General features: G+C 35.0%; 2 long non-coding RNA genes across 2 annotated transcripts in view; both read left to right on the top strand.

Annotated features, from left to right (window-relative positions):
- LOC140365152 (uncharacterized) overlaps positions 1–12,186 on the top strand; it is a 48,576-nt gene extending 36,390 nt beyond the window's left edge. Inside the window, exon 3 of the long non-coding RNA XR_011927811.1 lies at positions 12,109–12,186. This is a non-coding gene — a long non-coding RNA (uncharacterized lncRNA). The remainder of the gene's footprint in view (positions 1–12,108) is intronic.
- Positions 12,187–12,912: 726 nt separating this feature from the next.
- On the top strand, positions 12,913–13,658 carry LOC140365143 (uncharacterized). Its single transcript, XR_011927809.1, has 3 exons — positions 12,913–13,020; positions 13,090–13,214; positions 13,567–13,658. It is a non-coding gene; the product is annotated as an uncharacterized lncRNA (long non-coding RNA).
- Positions 13,659–14,278: the final 620 nt, after the last annotated feature.

The raw sequence follows: 14,278 nt of genomic DNA, 5'->3' as shown, positions 1-14,278 counted from the left end.
GTATAGAGCAGTATACAGTGGAGAAGTGAAGTATAGAATAGAGTATAGAGTAGTATACAGTGGACAAGTGAAGTATAGAATAGAGTATAGAGTAGTATACAGTGAAGAAGTGAAGTATAGAATAGAGTATAGATTAGTGTACAGTGGAGAAGTGAAGTATAGAATAGAGTATAGATTAGTGTACAGTGGAGAAGTGAAGTATAGAATAGAGTATAGAGTAGTATACAGTGGAGAAGTGAAGTATAGAATAGAGTATAGAGTAGTATACAGTGGAGAAGTGAAGTATAGAATACAGTATAGAGTAGTATACAGTGGAGAAGTGAAGTATAGAATAGAGTATAGAGTAGTATACAGTGAAGAAGTGACGTATAGAATAGAGTATAGAGTAGTATACAGTGGAGAAGTGAAGTATAGAATAGAGTATAGAGTAGTATACAGTGAAGAAGTGAAGTATAGAATAGAGTATAGAGTAGTATACAGTGGAGAAGTGAAGTATAGAATAGAGTATAGAGTAGTATACAGTGGACAAGTGAAGTATAGAATAGAGTATAGAGTAGTATACAGTGGACAAGTGAAGTATAGAATAGAGTATAGAGCAGTATACAGTTAAGAAGTGAAGTATAGAATAGAGTATAGAGTAGTATACAGTGGAGAAGTGAAGTATAGAATAGAGTATAGAGTAGTATACAGTGGACAAGTGAAGTATAGAATAGAGTATAGAGCAGTATACAGTGAAGAAGTGAAGTATAGAATAGAGTATAGAGCAGTATACAGTGAAGAAGTGAAGTATAGAATAGAGTATAGAGCAGTATACAGTGGAGAAGTGAAGTATAGAATAGAGTATAGAGTGGTATACAATGAAGAAGTGAAGCATAGAATAGAGTATATAGTAGTATACAGTGGAGAAGTGAAGTATAGAATAGAGTATAGAGTGGTATACAATGAAGAAGTGAAGTATAGAATAGAGTATAGAGTAGTATACAGTGAAGAAGTGAAGTATAGAATAGAGTATAGAGTAGTATACAGTGAAGAAGTGAAGTATAGAATAGAGTATAGAGTAGTATACAGTGAAGAAGTGAAGTATAGAATAGAGTATAGAGTAGTATACAGTGGAGAAGTGAAGTATAGAATAGAGTATAGAGTAGTATACAGTGGAGAAGTGAAGTATAGAATAGAGTATAGAGTAGTATACAGTGGAGAAGTGAAGTATAGAATAGAGTATAGAGTAGTATACAGTGGACAAGTGAAGTATAGAATAGAGTATAGAGCAGTATACAGTGAAGAAGTGAAGCATAGAATAGAGTATAGAGCAGTATACAGTGAAGAAGTGAAGTATAGAATAGAGTATAGAGTAGTATACAGTGGAGAAGTGAAGTATAGAATAGAGTATAGAGTAGTATACAGTGGACAAGTGAAGTATAGAATAGAGTATAGAGCAGTATACAGTGAAGAAGTGAAGTATAGAATAGAGTATAGAGCAGTATACAGTGGAGAAGTGAAGTATAGAATAGAGTATAGAGTGGTATACAATGAAGAAGTGAAGTATAGAATAGAGTATAGAGTAGTATACAGTGGACAAGTGAAGTATAGAATAGAGTATAGAGTAGTATACAGTGAAGAAGTGAAGTATAGAATAGAGTATAGAGTAGTATACAGTGGACAAGTGAAGTATAGAATAGAGTATAGAGTAGTATACAGTGGACAAGTGAAGTATAGAATAGAGTATAGAGCAGTATACAGTTAAGAAGTGAAGTATAGAATAGAGTTAAGAGTAGTATACAGTGGAGAAGTGAAGTATAGAATAGAGTATAGAGCAGTATACAGTGGACACGTGAAGTATAGAATAGAGTATAGAGCAGTATACAGTTAAGAAGTGAAGTATAGAATAGAGTATAGAGTAGTATACAGTGAAGATGTGACGTATAGAATAGAGTATAGAGTAGTATACAGTGGAGAAGTGAAGTATAGAATAGAGTATAGAGTAGTATACAGTGGACAAGTGAAGTATAGAATAGAGTATAGAGCAGTATACAGTGGAGAAGTGAAGTATAGAATAGAGTATAGAGTAGTATACAGTGGAGAAGTGAAGTATAGAATAGAGTATAGAGTAGTATACAGTGGAGAAGTGAAGTATAGAATAGAGTATAGAGCAGTATACAGTTAAGAAGTGAAGTATAGAATAGAGTATAGAGTAGTATACAGTGGAGAAGTGAAGTATAGAATAGAGTATAGAGTAGTATACAGTGGACACGTGAAGTATAGAATAGAGTATAGATTAGTATACAGTGGAGAAGTGAAGTATAGAATAGAGTATGGAGTAGTATACAGTGGAGAAGTGAAGTATAGAATAGAGTATAGAGTAGTATACAGTGAAGAAGTGAAGTATAGAATAGAGTATAGAGTAGTATACAGTGGAGAAGTGAAGTATAGAATAGAGTATAGAGTAGTATACAGTGGACAAGTGAAGTATAGAATAGAGTATAGAGTAGTATACAGTGGACAAGTGAAGTATAGAATAGAGTATAGAGCAGTATACAGTTAAGAAGTGAAGTATAGAATAGAGTATAGAGTAGTATACAGTGGAGAAGTGAAGTATAGAATAGAGTATAGAGTAGTATACAGTGGACAAGTGAAGTATAGAATAGAGTATAGAGTAGTATACAGTGGACAAGTGAAGTATAGAATAGAGTATAGAGCAGTATACAGTTAAGAAGTGAAGTATAGAATAGAGTATAGAGTAGTATACAGTGGAGAAGTGAAGTATAGAATAGAGTATAGATTAGTGTACAGTGGAGAAGTGAAGTATAGAATAGAGTATAGAGTAGTATACAGTGGAGAAGTGAAGTATAGAATAGAGTATAGAGTAGTATACAGTGGAGAAGTGAAGTATAGAATACAGTATAGAGTAGTATACAGTGGAGAAGTGAAGTATAGAATAGAGTATAGAGTAGTATACAGTGAAGAAGTGACGTATAGAATAGAGTATAGAGTAGTATACAGTGGAGAAGTGAAGTATAGAATAGAGTATAGAGTAGTATACAGTGAAGAAGTGAAGTATAGAATAGAGTATAGATTAGTATACAGTGGAGAAGTGAAGTATAGAATAGAGTATAGAGTAGTATACAGTGGACAAGTGAAGTATAGAATAGAGTATAGAGTAGTATACAGTGGACAAGTGAAGTATAGAATAGAGTATAGAGCAGTATACAGTTAAGAAGTGAAGTATAGAATAGAGTATAGAGTAGTATACAGTGGAGAAGTGAAGTATAGAATAGAGTATAGAGTAGTATACAGTGGACAAGTGAAGTATAGAATAGAGTATAGAGCAGTATACAGTGAAGAAGTGAAGTATAGAATAGAGTATAGAGCAGTATACAGTGAAGAAGTGAAGTATAGAATAGAGTATAGAGCAGTATACAGTGGAGAAGTGAAGTATAGAATAGAGTATAGAGTGGTATACAATGAAGAAGTGAAGCATAGAATAGAGTATATAGTAGTATACAGTGGAGAAGTGAAGTATAGAATAGAGTATAGAGTGGTATACAATGAAGAAGTGAAGTATAGAATAGAGTATAGAGTAGTATACAGTGAAGAAGTGAAGTATAGAATAGAGTATAGAGTAGTATACAGTGAAGAAGTGAAGTATAGAATAGAGTATAGAGTAGTATACAGTGAAGAAGTGAAGTATAGAATAGAGTATAGAGTAGTATACAGTGGAGAAGTGAAGTATAGAATAGAGTATAGAGTAGTATACAGTGGAGAAGTGAAGTATAGAATAGAGTATAGAGTAGTATACAGTGGAGAAGTGAAGTATAGAATAGAGTATAGAGTAGTATACAGTGGACAAGTGAAGTATAGAATAGAGTATAGAGCAGTATACAGTGAAGAAGTGAAGTATAGAATAGAGTATAGAGCAGTATACAGTGAAGAAGTGAAGTATAGAATAGAGTATAGAGTAGTATACAGTGGAGAAGTGAAGTATAGAATAGAGTATAGAGTAGTATACAGTGGAGAAGTGAAGTATAGAATAGAGTATAGAGTAGTATACAGTGGAGAAGTGAAGTATAGAATACAGTATAGAGTAGTATACAGTGGAGAAGTGAAGTATAGAATAGAGTATAGAGTAGTATACAGTGAAGAAGTGACGTATAGAATAGAGTATAGAGTAGTATTCAGTGGAGAAGTGAAGTATAGAATAGAGTATGGAGTAGTATACAGTGGAGAAGTGAAGTATAGAATAGAGTATAGAGTAGTATACAGTGGAGAAGTGAAGTATAGAATAGAGTATAGAGTAGTATACAGTGGAGAAGGAAGTATAGAATAGAGTATAGAGTAGTATACAGTGGACAAGTGAAGTATAGAATAGAGTATAGAGTAGTATACAGTGGACAAGTGAAGTATAGAATAGAGTATAGAGCAGTATACAGTTAAGAAGTGAAGTATAGAATAGAGTATAGAGTAGTATACAGTGGAGAAGTGAAGTATAGAATAGAGTATAGAGCAGTATACAGTGGACACGTGAAGTATAGAATAGAGTATAGAGCAGTATACAGTTAAGAAGTGAAGTATAGAATAGAGTATAGAGTAGTATACAGTGAAGATGTGACGTATAGAATAGAGTATAGAGTAGTATACAGTGGAGAAGTGAAGTATAGAATAGAGTATAGAGTAGTATACAGTGGACAAGTGAAGTATAGAATAGAGTATAGAGCAGTATACAGTGGAGAAGTGAAGTATAGAATAGAGTATAGAGTAGTATACAGTGGAGAAGTGAAGTATAGAATAGAGTATAGAGTAGTATACAGTGGAGAAGTGAAGTATAGAATAGAGTATAGAGCAGTATACAGTTAAGAAGTGAAGTATAGAATAGAGTATAGAGTAGTATACAGTGGAGAAGTGAAGTATAGAATAGAGTATAGAGTAGTATACTGTGGACACGTGAAGTATAGAATAGAGTATAGATTAGTATACAGTGGAGAAGTGAAGTATAGAATAGAGTATGGAGTAGTATACAGTGGAGAAGTGAAGTATAGAATAGAGTATAGAGTAGTATACAGTGAAGAAGTGAAGTATAGAATAGAGTATAGAGTAGTATACAGTGGAGAAGTGAAGTATAGAATAGAGTATAGAGTAGTATACAGTGGACAAGTGAAGTATAGAATAGAGTATAGAGTAGTATACAGTGGAGAAGTGAAGTATAGAATAGAGTATAGAGTAGTATACAGTGGAGAAGTGAAGTATAGAATACAGTATAGAGTAGTATACAGTGGAGAAGTGAAGTATAGAATAGAGTATAGAGCAGTATACAGTTAAGAAGTGAAGTATAGAATAGAGTATAGAGTAGTATACAGTGGAGAAGTGAAGTATAGAATAGAGTATAGAGTAGTATACAGTGGACAAGTGAAGTATAGAATAGAGTATAGAGCAGTATACAGTGAAGAAGTGAAGTATAGAATAGAGTATAGAGCAGTATACAGTGAAGAAGTGAAGTATAGAATAGAGTATAGAGCAGTATACAGTGGAGAAGTGAAGTATAGAATAGAGTATAGAGTGGTATACAATGAAGAAGTGAAGTATAGAATAGAGTATAGAGTAGTATACAGTGAAGAAGTGAAGTATAGAATAGAGTATAGAGTAGTATACAGTGAAGAAGTGAAGTATAGAATAGAGTATAGAGTAGTATACAGTGAAGAAGTGAAGTATAGAATAGAGTATAGAGTAGTATACAGTGGAGAAGTGAAGTATAGAATAGAGTATAGAGTAGTATACAGTGGAGAAGTGAAGTATAGAATAGAGTATAGAGTAGTATACAGTGGAGAAGTGAAGTATAGAATAGAGTATAGAGTAGTATACAGTGGACAAGTGAAGTATAGAATAGAGTATAGAGCAGTATACAGTGAAGAAGTGAAGTATAGAATAGAGTATAGAGCAGTATACAGTGAAGAAGTGAAGTATAGAATAGAGTATAGAGTAGTATACAGTGGAGAAGTGAAGTATAGAATAGAGTATAGAGTAGTATACAGTGGACAAGTGAAGTATAGAATAGAGTATAGAGCAGTATACAGTGAAGAAGTGAAGTATAGAATAGAGTATAGAGCAGTATACAGTGAAGAAGTGAAGTATAGAATAGAATATAGAGCAGTATACAGTGGAGAAGTGAAGTATAGAATAGAGTATAGAGTGGTATACAATGAAGAAGTGAAGTATAGAATAGAGTATAGAGTAGTATACAGTGAAGAAGTGAAGTATAGAATAGAGTATAGAGTAGTATACAGTGAAGAAGTGAAGTATAGAATAGAGTATAGAGTAGTATACAGTGAAGAAGTGAAGTATAGAATAGAGTATAGAGCAGTATACAGTGGAGAAGTGAAGTATAGAATAGAGTATAGAGTAGTATACAGTGGACAAGTGAAGTATAGAATAGAGTATAGAGTAGTATACAGTGAAGAAGTGAAGTATAGAATAGAGTATAGAGTAGTATACAGTGGAGAAGTGAAATATAGAATAGAGTATAGAGTAGTATACAGTGGAGAAGTGAAGTATAGAATAGAGTATAGAGTAGTATACAGTGGACACGTGAATTATAGAATAGAGTATAGATTAGTGTACAGTGGAGAAGTGAAGTATAGAATAGAGTATAGAGTAGTATACAGTGGAGAAGTGAAGTATAGAATAGAGTATAGAGTAGTATACAGTGGAGAAGTGAAGTATAGAATACAGTATAGAGTAGTATACAGTGGAGAAGTGAAGTATAGAATAGAGTATAGAGTAGTATACAGTGAAGAAGTGACGTATAGAATAGAGTATAGAGTAGTATACAGTGGAGAAGTGAAGTATAGAATAGAGTATGGAGTAGTATACAGTGGAGAAGTGAAGTATAGAATAGAGTATAGAGTAGTATACAGTGGAGAAGTGAAGTATAGAATAGAGTATAGAGTAGTATACAGTGGAGAAGTGAAGTATAGAATAGAGTATAGAGTAGTATACAGTGGACAAGTGAAGTATAGAATAGAGTATAGAGTAGTATACAGTGGACAAGTGAAGTATAGAATAGAGTATAGAGCAGTATACAGTTAAGAAGTGAAGTATAGAATAGAGTATAGAGTAGTATACAGTGGAGAAGTGAAGTATAGAATAGAGTATAGAGCAGTATACAGTGGACACGTGAAGTATAGAATAGAGTATAGAGCAGTATACAGTTAAGAAGTGAAGTATAGAATAGAGTATAGAGTAGTATACAGTGAAGATGTGACGTATAGAATAGAGTATAGAGTAGTATACAGTGGAGAAGTGAAGTATAGAATAGAGTATAGAGTAGTATACAGTGGACAAGTGAAGTATAGAATAGAGTATAGAGCAGTATACAGTGGAGAAGTGAAGTATAGAATAGAGTATAGAGTAGTATACAGTGGAGAAGTGAAGTATAGAATAGAGTATAGAGTAGTATACAGTGGAGAAGTGAAGTATAGAATAGAGTATAGAGCAGTATACAGTTAAGAAGGGAAGTATAGAATAGAGTATAGAGTAGTATACAGTGGAGAAGTGAAGTATAGAATAGAGTATAGAGTAGTATACAGTGGACACGTGAAGTATAGAATAGAGTATAGATTAGTATACAGTGGAGAAGTGAAGTATAGAATAGAGTATGGAGTAGTATACAGTGGAGAAGTGAAGTATAGAATAGAGTATAGAGTAGTATACAGTGAAGAAGTGAAGTATAGAATAGAGTATAGAGTAGTATACAGTGGAGAAGTGAAGTATAGAATAGAGTATAGAGTAGTATACAGTGGACAAGTGAAGTATAGAATAGAGTATAGAGTAGTATACAGTGGAGAAGTGAAGTATAGAATAGAGTATAGAGTAGTATACAGTGGAGAAGTGAAGTATAGAATACAGTATAGAGTAGTATACAGTGGAGAAGTGAAGTATAGAATAGAGTATAGAGTAGTATACAGTGAAGAAGTGACGTATAGAATAGAGTATAGAGTAGTATACAGTGGAGAAGTGAAGTATAGAATAGAGTATAGAGTAGTATACAGTGAAGAAGTGAAGTATAGAATAGAGTATAGAGTAGTATACAGTGGAGAAGTGAAGTATAGAATAGAGTATAGAGTAGTATACAGTGGACAAGTGAAGTATAGAATAGAGTATAGAGTAGTATACAGTGGACAAGTGAAGTATAGAATAGAGTATAGAGCAGTATACAGTTAAGAAGTGAAGTATAGAATAGAGTATAGAGTAGTATACAGTGGAGAAGTGAAGTATAGAATAGAGTATAGAGTAGTATACAGTGGACAAGTGAAGTATAGAATAGAGTATAGAGCAGTATACAGTGAAGAAGTGAAGTATAGAATAGAGTATAGAGCAGTATACAGTGAAGAAGTGAAGTATAGAATAGAGTATAGAGCAGTATACAGTGGAGAAGTGAAGTATAGAATAGAGTATAGAGTGGTATACAATGAAGAAGTGAAGCATAGAATAGAGTATATAGTAGTATACAGTGGAGAAGTGAAGTATAGAATAGAGTATAGAGTGGTATACAATGAAGAAGTGAAGTATAGAATAGAGTATAGAGTAGTATACAGTGAAGAAGTGAAGTATAGAATAGAGTATAGAGTAGTATACAGTGAAGAAGTGAAGTATAGAATAGAGTATAGAGTAGTATACAGTGAAGAAGTGAAGTATAGAATAGAGTATAGAGTAGTATACAGTGGAGAAGTGAAGTATAGAATAGAGTATAGAGTAGTATACAGTGGAGAAGTGAAGTATAGAATAGAGTATAGAGTAGTATACAGTGGAGAAGTGAAGTATAGAATAGAGTATAGAGTAGTATACAGTGGACAAGTGAAGTATAGAATAGAGTATAGAGCAGTATACAGTGAAGAAGTGAAGTATAGAATAGAGTATAGAGCAGTATACAGTGAAGAAGTGAAGTATAGAATAGAGTATAGAGTAGTATACAGTGGAGAAGTGAAGTATAGAATAGAGTATAGAGTAGTATACAGTGGACAAGTGAAGTATAGAATAGAGTATAGAGCAGTATACAGTGAAGAAGTGAAGTATAGAATAGAGTATAGAGCAGTATACAGTGAAGAAGTGAAGTATAGAATAGAGTATAGAGCAGTATACAGTGGAGAAGTGAAGTATAGAATAGAGTATAGAGTGGTATACAATGAAGAAGTGAAGTATAGAATAGAGTATAGAGTAGTATACAGTGGACAAGTGAAGTATAGAATAGAGTATAGAGTAGTATACAGTGAAGAAGTGAAGTATAGAATAGAGTATAGAGTAGTATACAGTTAAGAAGTGAAGTATAGAATAGAGTATAGAGTAGTATACAGTGGAGAAGTGAAGTATAGAATAGAGTATAGAGTAGTATACAGTGGACACGTGAAGTATAGAATAGAGTATAGATTAGTATACAGTGAAGAAGTGAAGTATAGAATAGAGTATAGAGTAGTATACAGTTAAGAAGTGAAGTATAGAATAGAGTATAGAGTAGTATACAGTGGACAAGTGAAGTATAGAATAGAGTATAGAGTAGTATACAGTGAAGAAGTGAAGTATAGAATAGAGTATAGAGTAGTATACAGTTAAGAAGTGAAGTATAGAATAGAGTATAGAGTAGTATACAGTGGACACGTGAAGTATAGAATAGAGTATAGAGTAGTATACAGTGAAGAAGTGAAGTATAGAATAGAGTATAGAGTAGTATACAGTTAAGAAGTGAAGTATAGAATAGAGTATAGAGTAGTATACAGTGGAGAAGTGAAGTATAGAATAGAGTATGGAGTAGTATACAGTGGAGAAGTGAAGTATAGAATAGAGTATAGAGTAGTATACAGTGAAGAAGTGAAGTATAGAATAGAGTATAGAGTAGTATACAGTGGAGAAGTGAAGTATAGAATAGAGTATAGAGTAGTATACAGTGGACAAGTGAAGTATAGAATAGAGTATAGAGTAGTATACAGTGGACAAGTGAAGTATAGAATAGAGTATAGAGCAGTATACAGTTAAGAAGTGAAGTATAGAATAGAGTATAGAGTAGTATACAGTGGAGAAGTGAAGTATAGAATAGAGTATAGAGTAGTATACAGTGGACAAGTGAAGTATAGAATAGAGTATAGAGTAGTATACAGTGGACAAGTGAAGTATAGAATAGAGTATAGAGCAGTATACAGTTAAGAAGTGAAGTATAGAATAGAGTATAGAGTAGTATACAGTGGAGAAGTGAAGTATAGAATAGAGTATAGAGTAGTATACAGTGGAGAAGTGAAGTATAGAATAGAGTATAGAGTAGTATACAGTGGAGAAGTGAAGTATAGAATAGAGTATAGAGTAGTATACAGTGGAGAAGTGAAGTATAGAATAGAGTATAGAGCAGTATACAGTTAAGAAGTGAAGTATAGAATAGAGTATAGAGTAGTATACAGTGGAGAAGTGAAGTATAGAATAGAGTATAGAGTAGTATACAGTGGACACGTGAAGTATAGAATAGAGTATAGAGTAGTATAAAGTGAAGAAGTGAAGTATAGAATAGAGTATAGAGTGGTGTACGGTGGAAAAGTGAAGTATAGAATAGAGTATAGAGTAGTATACAGTGGAGAAGTGAAGTATAGAATAGAGTATAAAGTAGTATACAGTGGAGAAGTGAAGTATAGAATAGAGTATAAAGTAGTATACAGTGGAGAAGTGTAAGTCATTTTTACAAGTCAGAATTTATTCAGGGGTCTGAAATTTTCATCGACGGTGCAGTTCCACTGTGAGAGACCGACTCTAAAAGAAATTCCTTAATTCACATTGTACGATCTGTGAATAATGTATTTATTTGTATGTTTATGTGTATGTTATTTAGATTCGGTCTCTCACAGTGGAAATGCACCTACAATGAAAATTTCAAACCCCTGTGGGAGAACTCGCAGGATAAAATTTACATTCCTCACATTAAGAGAAGAAAATTATGTGCGCAACAGGATTGAACCAGGATGGAACAAGGATGGAACCAGGACCAACCGGCACCGAGCCAGGACAGAACCAAGACGGAACCAGGACTGAACCAGGACGGAACAAGGATGGAACCAGGAACAACCAGGACGGAACAAGGATGGAACCAAGACTAACCAGGACAGAACAAGGATGGAACCAAGACCAACCGGGACTGAGCCAGGACAGAACCAAGACGGAACCAGGACTGAACCAGGACGGAACAAGGATGGAACCAGGAACAACCAGGACGGAACAAGGATGGAACCAAGACTAACCAGGACAGAACAAGGATGGAACCAAGACCAACCGGGACTGAGACAGGACAGAACCAAGACGGAACCAGGACCAACCAGGACGGAACAAGGATGGAACCAGGACCAACCAGGATGGAACAAGGATGGAACCAGGACCAACCGGGAATTGAGCCAGGACAGAACCAAGACGGAACCAGGACTGAACCAGGACCAACCAGGACGGAACAAGGATGGAACCAGGACCAACCAGGACGGAACAAGGATGGAACCAAGACCAACCGGGACTGAGCCAGGACAGAACCAAGACGGAACCAGGACTGAACCAGGACTGAGCCAGGACAGAACCAAGACGGAACCAGGACTGATCCAGGACGGAACAAGGATGGAACCAAGACCAACCGGGACTGAGCCAGGACAGAACCAAGACGGAACCAGGACTGAACCAGGACTGAACCATTTTGGGCATTACAAAAATAAATTGAATTGAATTGAATTGAACCAGGATCAAACCAGGACGGAACCAGGACGGAACAAGGACTGAGCCAGGACGGAACCAGGACTGAACAAGGATGGAAAAAAACTGAACCAGGACCAAACCATGGGTAAAGGTTCACAAAATGTTGAATGAAAGAGAAAGCTGGAAGCCATGAATAGTCTTAAAATCCAATATGACTGAACTTTAATAATAATAATAATAACTCTTACATAGCTCTTTTCAAGACGCTTCACGTTGCATTATGCATTTTATTGTAGCAACTTTAGCAAAATACTGTCACATTTAGGCGTATGATGCTAATGGCAGGCTGGTGTATTAAACTGGCTTGTGATTGTACAATATTGCGACTACTTTTCTCTTTTCAGTTAACAGTTCACACCAAAGAATGCACAAAAGAACTTCAGACCACCACAAAGCTGACCACAATGGCCACTGCAACACTGCCTTTGAGCACAGGTAGGTAATTTTGCAGCTTGCAGGGTGCTCAACAAGAACTGCAGAGTTGAATCTCTTACCGTTCTTTGTAAATTCTGCTATTCTTCTATTCTTAGGTCAAACTTCTGCTTGTGACGTCTGTAGATGCAGAGGTCACATTGGGCTTAGTTCAAAGACAAATGAATATTTTCAATTTTCAATCAGTCAGAACAAAACAAAAATGTGAAGGGGAAAAGTCGACAAAACTGTCACCCACTGGTAACTTTTCCAAATGCAGAATCAGTATTATTAAATTATCATTATCCTCATCATGTCAAGATCAATCAATCAATCAATCAATCAGTAAAACTTTTATAATGAGCTTTTCATGCATAAATTATGACACAAAACACAGAGTCACAGAAGAAACACGTGATCCTAAATGTGATAAAGGATTTTAAAACAAGTTGAAATAAATCATGATTAGAAGCTAATAACTGTAAATCACCATCAATCAAAACATTGCGGGTAGAAATATAATTGAACAAGGACATACTGTAAATACATAAAATAGTGAGTCTTAATAAGTAAATTTAATATATACAAATGTTAAAAAAGCTGCTAAAAAGGTGGGTCTTGTCCCTGCTTTTAAAAACCTGAGGTGGTCTGACAGTTTCAATGGATTGTTTTAATTAACATGAAATATTGCCCCCTCCAGTCCCAACTTTTCAAAAAAACGCAAAGCCTTTTGGTGATGACAAAGTACTATTATTTCTTCCCAAGCGCAGCAAAACTTCCCTGGAATGAAAGGCGTGCGATGTGTCTGATGTTGGTGGAGATCTGGTGAAGATAGAGAGCCGAGAGGAGCAGGTACTGGGGCTGTACATGGATTACGAGGTGTCATACAGTGAAACGTTTTTAAATGCACCGTCTTTTTAGGAATTCCTGGTTGCTGAGCTCGGAAAATTGACTAATAATCCCTCGGACTGGTTTTGGATTGGACTCACTGACTCTGAATCTGAAGGACATTGGGTGTGGACAGATGGTTCTGCACTGAATCCGAGGTATGAATAAAACGAGGTATAATGTAACTTTATTCATATATTGCAGATAGATAAACAACCTGCACATACAGAAATGTGTTGTTGTTTTTTTACATTTTTTTTTCATGATGAGGAAAAACTGGTATCATAAAAGATGACTATTTATTCACATTGTCTGTATTAAAACATTTGGAGACCAGAAATAATGTATGCAACAAATAAGCAAAAATAAAGGAGCCCCCCAAATGTTATGCTAACTTTCTCCCATTAATGGTTCTGTGTGAAATCTTCTCACTTCTGCTTGGATAACATGTTTCAAATACTGTACGTTCAACAGAGTTTCTTTAAAGGTTGTTTTGTTTTTGTCCTTAAGTTTAGTGTTTAGGAATTACAAAGGGAAGAACAAGGAGCCGGACAACTGGACGATGGAGGATCCAGAAGGAGAGGACTGTGTGGGGAGGGGCCACCTTCCGGGGCCACCTCCCTCTCATGGGAAAAATGAACAGCTGGTGCGATCTATCCTGCAAAAAGAAAAATGGCTTCATATGCCGAATGGGAGAGTACTTTTTAATTTTGTGAAAGCTGTAAAACGAGCAAATAGAATCATAATTCATCGTGCTGTGTTACATTTACACAAACAAACAGAATTTAATAGTTTAATAGTAAACATATTCTTGATATTCTTTACTGTTTTTTCAAGGACAAGTCACGCCTAATGGAATGGATCTACAGAGCTCATATTTCACTCACTAATGCGTTTGTATGGTCTGATTGGAAATAATTAATACCCATGTAACAAATTTACTCTATAGCGCCCCCTACCCATTGTGTGAAAAACTCAACATTGTCTGATTTGTTTGAAACTCATGGATTATATTCTCCTCGAGACGCCATGAAAAAAAGTGCATTGCAGATATTGTGTATTTTCACTATTGGCCAGCAGAGGCGCAATGAATGCCTTCACTTCCTCTTTTATTTTGATGGAACATTTCCACTCGTGCTGTGGTCTTCTCATTAGCGTTAACACGATTATTAGCAGTGGGTCTCTGTTGCTAGGTGACGGAGGCACAGGGAGGAGGGGAATA

The sequence above is a fragment of the Eucyclogobius newberryi genome, unplaced genomic scaffold, assembly GCF_026437365.1.
Source record: "Eucyclogobius newberryi isolate DKJ021-1_F unplaced genomic scaffold, fEucNew1.0.hap1 SCAF_186, whole genome shotgun sequence".
NCBI classification, from domain to species: Eukaryota; Metazoa; Chordata; class Actinopteri; order Gobiiformes; family Gobiidae; genus Eucyclogobius; species Eucyclogobius newberryi.
The sequence above is the reverse complement of the archived record's forward strand: the minus strand, read 5'-3'. Positions and strand labels throughout refer to the sequence as shown.